Source organism: Scyliorhinus torazame, chromosome 24 (assembly GCF_047496885.1).
Source record: "Scyliorhinus torazame isolate Kashiwa2021f chromosome 24, sScyTor2.1, whole genome shotgun sequence".
Classification (NCBI taxonomy): Eukaryota; Metazoa; Chordata; class Chondrichthyes; order Carcharhiniformes; family Scyliorhinidae; genus Scyliorhinus; species Scyliorhinus torazame.
In genome coordinates this window covers 14,741,182-14,750,663 of record NC_092730.1, presented here as the reverse complement: position 1 = coordinate 14,750,663, position 9,482 = coordinate 14,741,182, and positions in this window count along the sequence as shown.

Sequence of the window (9,482 nt, the reverse complement as noted above, 5' to 3'; positions counted from 1 at the left end):
CGGAATGTGGCGACGAGGGGATTTTCACAGTAACTTCATTGCAGCGTTAATGTTAGCCTATTTGTGACAATAAAGATTATATTATTATATTGTAAGCCTACTTGTGACAATAAAGATTAATATTATTATAATGTCAGCCTACTTGTGACAATAATGATTATTATTATAATGTAAGCTTACTTGTGACAATAAAGATTAATATTATTATGTTGTAAGCCTACTTGTGACAATAAAGATTAATATTATTATAATGTCAGCCTACATTTGACAATAAAGATTAATATTATTATAATGTCAGCCTACCTGTGACAATAAAGATTAATATTATTATAATGTAAGCTTGTGACAATAAAGATTAAATTATTATATTGCAAGCCTACTTGTGACAATAAATATTAATATTATTATAATGTAAGCCTACTTGTGACAGTAAAGATTAATATTATTATAATGTCAGCCTACTTGTGACAATAAAGATTAATATTATTATAATGTCAGCCTACTTGTGACAATAAACATTAATATTATTATAATGTAAGCCTACTTGTGACAATAAAGATTAATATTAGTATAATGTCAGCCTACTTGTTACAATAAACATTAATATTATTATAATGTCAGCCTACTTGTGACAATAAAGATTATTATTATTATGTCAGCCTAATTGTGACAATAAAGATTAATATTATTATAATGTCAGCTTACTTGTGACAATAATGATTATTATAATAATAATGTAAGCCTGCTTGTGACAATAAAGATTAATATTATTATAATGTCAGCCTACTTGTGACAATAAAGATTAATATTATTATAATGTAAGCCTACTTGTGACAATTAAGATTAATATTATTATAATGTCAGCCTACTTGTGACAATAATGATTATTATTATATTGTAAGCCTACTTGTGACAATAAAGATTAATATTATTATAATGTCAGCCTACTTGTGACAATAAAGATTATTATTATTATAATGTAACCTTACTTGTGGCAATAAAGATTAATATCATTATAATGTCAGCCTACTTGTGACAATAAAGATTAATATTATTATAATGTAAGCCTACTTGTGACAATGAAGATTAATATTATTATAATGTAAGCCTACTTGTGACAATAAGGACTATTATTATAATGTCAGCCTACTTCTGACAATAAACATTAATATTATTATAATGTAAGCCTACTTGTGACAATAAAGATTAATATTATTATAATGTCAGCCTACTTGTGACAATAAAGATTAATATTATTATAATGTAAGCCTACTTGTGACAATAAAGATTAATATTATTATAATGTAAGCCTACTTGTGACAATAAAGATTAATATTATTATAATGTAAGCCTACTTGTGACAATAAAGATTAATATTATTATAATGTCAGCCTACTTGTGACAATAAAGATTAATATTATTATAATGTCAGCCTACTTGTGACAATAAAGATTAATATTATTATAATGTCAGCCTACTTGTGACAATAATGATTAATATTATTTTAATGTCAGCCTACTTGTGACAATAAAGATTAATATTATTATAATGTCAGCCTACTTGTGACAATAAAGATTAATATTATTATAATGTCAGCCTACCTGTGACAATAAAGATTAATATTATTATAATGTCAGCCTACTTGTGACAATAATGATTAATATTATTTTAATGTCAGCCTACTTGTGACAATAAAGATTAATATTATTATAATGTAAGCCTACTTGTGACAATAAAGATTAATATTATTATATTGTAAGCCTACTTGTGACAATAAAGATTAATATTATTATAATGTCAGCCTACTTGTGACAATAAAGATTATTATTATTATATTGTAAGCCTACTTGTGACAATAAAGATTAATATTATTATATTGTAAGCCTACTTGTGACAATAAAGATTAATATTATTATAATGTAAGCCTACTTGTGACAATAAAGATTAATATTATTATATTGTAAGCCTACTTGTGACAATAAAGATTAATATTATTATAATGTCAGCCTACTTGTGACAATAAAGATTATTATTATTATATTGTAAGCCTACTTGTGACAATAAAGATTATTATTATTATATTGTAAGCCTACTTGTGACAATAAAGATTAATATTATTATATTGTAAGCCTACTTGTGACAATAAAGATTAATATTATTATAATGTCAGCCTACTTGTGACAATAAAGATTAATATTATTATAATGTAAGCCTATTTGTGACAATAAAGATTATTATTATTATTATGTCAGCCTACTTGTGACAATAAAGATTAATATTATTATAATGTCAGCCTACTTGTGACAATGATTATTATTATAATGTCAGCCTACTTGTGACAATAAAGATTAATATTATTATATTGTAAGCCTACTTGTGACAATAAAGATTAATATTATTATATTGTAAGCCTACTTGTGACAATAAAGATTAATATTATTATATTGTAAGCCTACTTGTGACAATAAAGATTAATATTATTATAATGTCAGCCTACTTGTGACAATAAAGATTAATATTATTATAATGTAAGCCTATTTGTGACAATAATGATTATTAATATTATAATGTCAGCCTACTTGTGACAATAAAGATTAATATTATTATAATGTAAGCCTACTTGTGACAATAAAGATTATTATTATAATGTCAGCCTACTTGTGACAAGAAAGATTATTATTATTATAATGTAAGCTTACTTGTGACAATAAAGATTAATATTATTATGTCAGCCTAATTGTGACAATAAAGATTACTATTATTATAATGTCAGCCTACTTGTGACAATAAAGATTAATATTATTATAATGTAAGCCTACTTGTGACAATAAAGATTAATATCATTATAATGTCAGCCTACTTGTGACAATAAAGATTAATATTATTATAATGTAAGCCTACTTGTGACAATAAAGATTATTAATATAATGTCAGCCTACTTGTGACAAGAAAGATTATTATTATTATAATGTAAGCTTACTTGTGACAATAATGATTACTATTATTATAATGTCAGCCTACTTGTGACAATAAAGATTAATATTATTATAATGTAAGCCTACTTGTGACAATAAAGATTAATATCATTATAATGTCAGCCTACTTGTGACAATAAAGATTAATATTATTATAATGTAAGCCTACTTGTGACAATAAAGATTAATATTCTTATAATGTCAGCCTACTTGTGACAATAATGATTATTATTATAATGTAAGCTTACTTGTGACAATAAAGATTAATATTATTATAATGTCAGCCTACTTGTGACAATAAAGATTAATATTATTATAATGTCAGCCTACTGTTACAATAAAGATTAATATTATTATAATGTCAGCCTACTTGTGACAATAAAGATTATTATTATTATAATGTCAGCCTACTGTTACAATAAAGATTAATATTATTATAATGTCAGCCTACTTGTGACAATAATGATTAATATTATTATAATGTAAGCCTACTTGTGACAATAATGATTAATATTATTATAATGTCAGCCTACTTGTGACAATAATGATTAATATTATTATAATGTAAGCCTACTTGTGACAATAATGATTAATATTATTATAATGTCAGCCTACTTGTGACAATAAAGATTAATATTATTATAATGTCAGCCTACTTGTGACAATAAAGATTAATATTATTATAATGTCAGCCTACTTGTGACAATAAAGATTATTATTATAATGTCAGCCTACTTGTGACAATAAAGATTATTATTATAATGTCAGCCTACTTGTGACAATAAAGATTATTATTATAATGTCAGCCTACTTGTGACAATAAAGATTAATATTATTATAATGTCAGCCTACTTGTGACAATAAAGATTATTATTATAATGTCAGCCTACTTGTGACAATAAAGATTATTATTATAATGTCAGCCTACTTGTGACAATAAAGATTATTATTATAATGTCAGCCTACTTGTGACAATAATGATTATTATTATAATGTCAGCCTACTTGTGACAATAAAGATTAATATTATTATAATGTCAGCCTACTTGTTACAATAAAGGTTAATATTATTATAATGTCAGCCTACTTGTGACAATAAAGATTAATATTATTATAATGTCAGCCTACTTGTTACAATAAAGATTAATATTATTATAATGTCAGGCTACTTGTGACAATAAAGATTATTATTATAATGTCAGCCTACTTGTGACAATAAAGATTATTATTATATTGTAAGCCTACTTGTGACAATAAAGATTAATATTATTATAATGTCAGCCTACTTGTGACAATAAAGATTAATATTATTATAATGTAAGCCTACTTGTGACAATAAAGATTAATATTATTATAATGTCAGCCTACTTGTGACAATAAAGATTAATATTATTATAATGTCAGCCTACTTGTGACAATAAAGATTAATATTATTATAATGTCAGCCTACTTGTTACAATAAAGGTTAATATTATTATAATGTCAGCCTACTTGTTACAATAAAGATTAATATTTTTATAATGTAAGCCTACTTGTGACAATAAACATAAATATTATTATAATGTCAGCCTACTTGTGACAATATAGATTAATATTATTATAATGTCAGCCTACTTGTGACAATGATTATTATTATAATGTCAGCCTACTTGTGACAATAAATATTAATATTATTATAATGTCAGCCTACTTGTGACAATAAAGATTAATATTACAATGTAAGTCTACTTGTGACAATAAAGATTAATATTATTATATTGTAAGGCTACTTGTGACAATAAAGATTAATATTATTATAATGTCAGCCTACTTGTTACAATAAACATTAAAATTCTTATATTGTAAGCCTACTTGTGACAGCAAAGAATAATATTATTATAATGTCAGCCTACTTGTGACAATAAGGTTAATATTATTATAATGTCAGCCTACTTGTGACAATGATTATTATTATAATGTCAGCCTACTTGTGACAATAAAGATTAATATTATTATAATGTCAGCCTACTTGTGACAATAAAGATTAATATTATAATGTATGTCTACTTGTGACAATAAAGATTAATATTATTATATTGTAAGGCTACTTGTGACAATAAAGATTAATATTATTATAATGTCAGCCTACTTGTTACAATAAACATTAAAATTCTTATATTGTAAGCCTACTTGTGACAGCAAAGATTAATATTATTATAATGTCAGCCTACTTGTGACAATAAAGATTAAATTATTATAATGTCAGCCTACTTGTGACAATGATTATTATAATGTCAGCCTACTTGTGACAATAAAGATTAATATTATTATAATGTCAGCCTACTTGTGACAATAAACATTAATATTATAATGTAAGCCTACTTGTGACAATAAAGATTAATATTATTATATTGTAAGCCTACTTGTGACAATAAACATTAATATTATAATGTAAGCCTACTTGTGACAATAAAGATTAATATTATTATAATGTCAGCCTACTTGTGACAATAAACATTAATATTATAATGTAAGCCTATTTGTGACAATAAAGATTATTATTATTATTATGTCAGCCTACTTGTGACAATAAAGATTAATATTATTATAATGTAAGCCTACTTGTGACATTAAACATTAATATTAATATAATGTAAGACTACTTGTGACAATAAAGATCAATATTATTATAATGTCAGCCTACTTGTGACAATAAAGATTAATATTATTATAATGTCAGCCTACTTGTCACAATAAAGATTAATATTATTATAATGTAAGCCTACTTGTGACAATAAACATTAATATTATTATAATGTCAGCCTACTTGTGACAATAAAGATTAATATTATTATAATGTAAGCCTACTTGTGACAATAAACATTAATATTATTATAATGTCAGCCTACTTGTGACAATAATGATTATTATTATAATGTCAGCCTACTTGTGACAATAAAGATTAATATTATTATAATGTCAGCCTACTTGTGACAATAAAGATTATTATTATTATAATATAAGCCTACTTGTGACAATAAAGATTAATATTATTATAATGTGAGCCTACTTGTGACAATAAAGATTATTAATATTATAATGTCAGCCTACTTGTGACAATAAAGATTATTATTATTATTATGTCAGCCTACTTGTGACAATAAAGATGATTATTATTATAATGTCAGCCTACTTGTGACAATAAAGATTATTATTATTATAATGTAAGCCTGCTTGTGACAATAAAGATTAATATTACTAGAATGTAAGCCTACTTGTTACAATAAAGATTAATATTATTATAATGTCAGCCTACTTGTGACAATGATTATTATTATAATGTCAGCCTACTTGTGACAATAAAGATTAATATTATTATAATGTAAGCCTACTTGTGACAATAAAGATTAATATTATTATAATGTAAGCCTACTTGTGACAAACAAGATTATATTATTATATTGCAAGCCTACTTGTGACAATAAATATTAATATTATTATAATGTAAGCCTACTTGTGACAATAAAGATTAATATTATTATAATGTCAGCCTACTTGTGACAATAATGATTATTAATATTATAATGTCAGCCTACTTGTGACAATAAAGATTAATATTATTATAATGTAAGCCTACTTGTGACAATAAAGATTATTATTATAATGTCAGCCTACTTGTGACAAGAAAGATTATTATTATTATAATGTAAGCTTACTTGTGACAATAAAGATTAATATTATTATGTCAGCCTAATTGTGACAATAAAGATTAATATTATTATAATGTAAGCCTACTTGTGACAATAAAGATTAATATCATTATAATGTCAGCCTACTTGTGACAATAAAGATTAATATTATTATAATGTAAGCCTACTTGTGACAATAAAGATTAATATCATTATAATGTCAGCCTACTTGTGACAATAAAGATTAATATTATTATAATGTAAGCCTACTTGTGACAATAAAGATTAATATCATTATAATGTCAGCCTACTTGTGACAATAAAGATTAATATTATTATAATGTAAGCCTACTTGTGACAATAAAGATTATTATTATAATGTCAGCCTACTTGTGACAAGAAAGATTATTATTATTATAATGTAAGCTTACTTGTGACAATAATGATTAATATTATTATAATGTCAGCCTAATTGTGACAATAAAGATTAATATTATTATAATGTCAGCCTACTTGTGACAATAAAGATTAATATTATTATAATGTCAGCCTACTTGTGACAATAAAGATTATTATTATAATGTCAGCCTACTTGTGACAATAAAGATTATTATTATAATGTCAGCCTACTTGTGACAATAATGATTATTATTATAATGTCAGCCTACTTGTGACAATAAAGATTAATATTATTATAATGTCAGCCTACTTGTTACAATAAAGGTTAATATTATTATAATGTCAGCCTACTTGTGACAATAAAGATTAATATTATTATAATGTCAGCCTACTTGTTACAATAAAGATTAATATTATTATAATGTCAGGCTACTTGTGACAATAAAGATTATTATTATAATGTCAGCCTACTTGTGACAATAAAGATTATTATTATATTGTAAGCCTACTTGTGACAATAAAGATTAATATTATTATAATGTCAGCCTACTTGTGACAATAAAGATTAATATTATTATAATGTAAGCCTACTTGTGACAATAAAGATTAATATTATTATAATGTCAGCCTACTTGTGACAATAAAGATTAATATTATTATAATGTCAGCCTACTTGTGACAATAAAGATTAATATTATTATAATGTCAGCCTACTTGTTACAATAAAGGTTAATATTATTATAATGTCAGCCTACTTGTGACAATAAAGATTAATATTTTTATAATGTAAGCCTACTTGTGACAATAAACATAAATATTATTATAATGTCAGCCTACTTGTGACAATATAGATTAATATTATTATAATGTCAGCCTACTTGTGACAATGATTATTATTATAATGTCAGCCTACTTGTGACAATAAATATTAATATTATTATAATGTCAGCCTACTTGTGACAATAAAGATTAATATTATAATGTAAGCCTACTTGTGACAATAAAGATTAATATTATTATAATGTCAGCCTACTTGTGACAATAAAGATTAATATTACAATGTAAGTCTACTTGTGACAATAAAGATTAATATTATTATATTGTAAGGCTACTTGTGACAATAAAGATTAATATTATTATAATGTCAGCCTACTTGTTACAATAAACATTAAAATTCTTATATTGTAAGCCTACTTGTGACAGCAAAGAATAATATTATTATAATGTCAGCCTACTTGTGACAATAAAGATTAATATTATTATAATGTCAGCCTACTTGTGACAATAAAGATTAATATTATTATAATGTAAGCCTACTTGTGACAATAAACATTAATATTATTATAATGTCAGCCTACTTGTGACAATAATGATTATTATTATTATGTCAGCCTACTTGTGACAATAAAGATTATTATTATTATAATATAAGCCTACTTGTGACAATAAAGATTAATATTATTATAATGTGAGCCTACTTGTGACAATAAAGATTATTAATATTATAATGTCAGCCTACTTGTGACAATAAAGATTATTATTATTATTATGTCAGCCTACTTGTGACAATAAAGATGATTGTTATTATAATGTCAGCCTACTTGTGACAATAAAGATTATTATTATTATAATGTAAGCCTGCTTGTGACAATAAAGATTAATATTACTAGAATGTAAGCCTACTTGTTACAATAAAGATTAATATTATTATAATGTCAGCCTACTTGTGACAATAAAGATTAATATTATTATAATGTCAGCCTATTGTGACAATAAACAATATTATTATTATAATGTAAGTCTACTTGTGACAATAAAGATTATTATTATTATAATGTAAGTCTACTTGTGACAATAAAGATTAATATTATTATATTGTAAGCCTACTTGTGACAATAAAGATTAATATTATTATAATGTCAGCCTACTTGTGACAATGATTATTATTATAATGTCAGCCTACTTGTGACAATAAAGATTAATATTATTATAATGTCAGCCTACTTGTGACAATAAACATTAATATTATTATAATGTCAGCCTACTTGTGACAATAAAGATTAATATTAGTATAATGTCAGCCTACTTGTGACAATAAAGAATAATATTATTATAATGTCAGCCTACTTGTGACAATAAAGATTATTATAATAATGTCAGCCTACTTGTGACAATAAAGATTATTATTATAATGTCAGCCTAATTGTGACAATAAAGATTCATATTATTATAATGTCAGCCTACTTGTTACAATAAAGGTTAATATTATTATAATGTCAGCCTACTTGTGACAATAAACATTAATATTATTATAATGTCAGCCTACTTGTTACAATAAAGATTAATATTATTATAATGTCAGGCTACTTGTGACAATAAAGATTATTATTATAATGTCAGCCTACTTGTAACAATAAAGATTATTATTATATTGTAAGCCT